Source organism: Arachis duranensis, chromosome 3 (assembly GCF_000817695.3).
Source record: "Arachis duranensis cultivar V14167 chromosome 3, aradu.V14167.gnm2.J7QH, whole genome shotgun sequence".
In the NCBI taxonomy this organism is placed as follows: domain Eukaryota; kingdom Viridiplantae; phylum Streptophyta; class Magnoliopsida; order Fabales; family Fabaceae; genus Arachis; species Arachis duranensis.
The window spans coordinates 110300099-110302251 of NC_029774.3; positions in this window are offsets into that span (position 1 = coordinate 110300099).

Consider the following 2153-nt stretch of genomic DNA (forward strand, 5'->3'; position numbering starts at 1 on the left):
AGACGCAAAAGAATCACTGGATTCTATTCCGACATGATCGAGAATTGACAGATGAATAGCCGTGCTGTGACAGAGCGTGTTGAACATTTTCACTGAGAGGACGAGACTGTAGCCATTGACAACGGTGATGCCCAACATACAGCTTGCCATGGAAAGGAGTAAGAAGGATTGGATGAAGACAGTAGGAAAGCAGAGAGACGGAAGGGACAAAGCATCTCCATACGCTTATCTGAAATTCTCACCAATGAATTACATAAGTATCTCTATCTTTATTTTATGTTTTATTCATCTTTTAATTATCAATCCTCCATAACCATTTGAATCCGCCTGACTGAGATTTACAAGATGACCATAGCTTGCTTCATACCAACAATCTCTGTGGGATCGACCCTTACTCGCGTAAGGTTTATTACTTGGACGACCCAGTGCACTTGTTGGTTAGTTGTGCGAAGTTGTGATAAAGAGTTGAGATTGTAATTGAGCGTACCATGTTGATGGCACCATTGATGATCACAATTTCGTGCACAGCCATCTTCTGATCTGCCTTTACTGTGGCTATTCCTTCTGCGGTTGAAAACTTCATGCATAGATGCGGAGTCGAGACTATTGCGCCGAGTTGATTTAACGTTGCCCGACCTATTAGGGCATTGTAGCCTGAGCTTACGTCAACGACGATGTAATCTATTTTGAGTGTTCTTGACTGACTTCCCTTTCCAAAAGTTGTATGGAGCGGGATGTATCCCATTAGTTGAACCGGGGTATCTCCTAACTCGAACAGGCTGTCCGGATATGCTCTGAGTTCTTTTTCTTCCAAGCCGAGTTTTTCGAAGGCGGTTTTGAATAAGATATCGGCAGACCTCCCTTGGTCTATCAATGTGCGGTGAAGATTTGCGTTTTTCAGTATAATAGTGATGACCATGGGATCGTCATGCCCTGACGCGACACCGGATACGTCTTCCTTGGTAAAAGTGATCGCCGGGATGTCGGGTGTTTCCTTCTTTTCTGCGACATGGTATACGTCTTTGAGATGTCTTTTGCGGGATGATTTGGAGATTCCTCCCCCGGCGAGGTATCGATCTAGCTTTCCTTCTCGTATGAGCTTTTCTATGACGTTTTTTAAGTCAAAACATTCATTGGTGGAGTGCCCGCGGATCCGATGGTATTCACAATATTCAGCCCGGTTTCCTCCTCCTTTTTCGCCTTTGAGTGGTCGAGCTGGTGGTATTTTTTCTGTGTTGCAAACCTCTCTGTAGACATCCACAAGAGACACCCGAAGAGGGGTGTAATTGTGGTATTTTTTTATTTTCTCTCCATGGCGATCTTCTTTCTTTCTAGAATCTTTGTCTTTATCCCGAGTGGTGAACCCGGCCTTTGAGGTCTCTCCTAATCGGGGGTTTTCTTCCATGTTGATGTAATTTTCCGCTCATTCTTGCACCTCGTTCAGAGACGTGGGGTACTTCTTTGATATAGATTGACTAAAAGGCCCTTCTCGCAGGCCATTAATAAGGCCCATGATAGCCGCTTCTGTTGGCAGGTTTTGTATATCCAGGCATGTCTTGTTGAATCTCTCCATGTAGTTGCGCAGGGTTTTCTTTTCTCCTTGTCTGATTCCCAGTAAGCTCGGCGCATGTTTAGCTTTGTCCTTTTGGATGGAGAATCTAGCCAGGAACTTCTTGGCCATGTCGTCGAAACTCGAGATGGATCTTGGAGGGAGGTTGTCGAACCATCTAATTACTGTTTTTGTTAAAGTAGTTGGAAAGGCTTTGTAACGAACTGCATCTGAGGCGTCCGTGAGATACATTCTGCTCTTGAAGTTGCTGAGATGATGGCTGGGATCTGTAGTGCCATCGTACAAGGTCATGTCTGGGAGTTTAAAGTCTTTTGGGATTCTTGTCTTCATGATCTCCTTGGTGAATGGATCTTGGTCCTTGCGGGTGCTATCTTCAGGAGTGGATCGCCGGCTCTAGTCTTGACATCGGCTTCAAGTTTTAGGAGTTTGTTCTCCAATTCCCGATGTCGCCTTATTTCTCTTTGCAGGTCCTTCTCAGCCTCTCTTTGGCATAGACTTCTTCCTCAAGTTGTTTTAACCGATCTTGAAATGCATCCAGGGCTCCCTCGTTTGGGGAGTTCTTTTTGTTGATTTGGGGAGTATC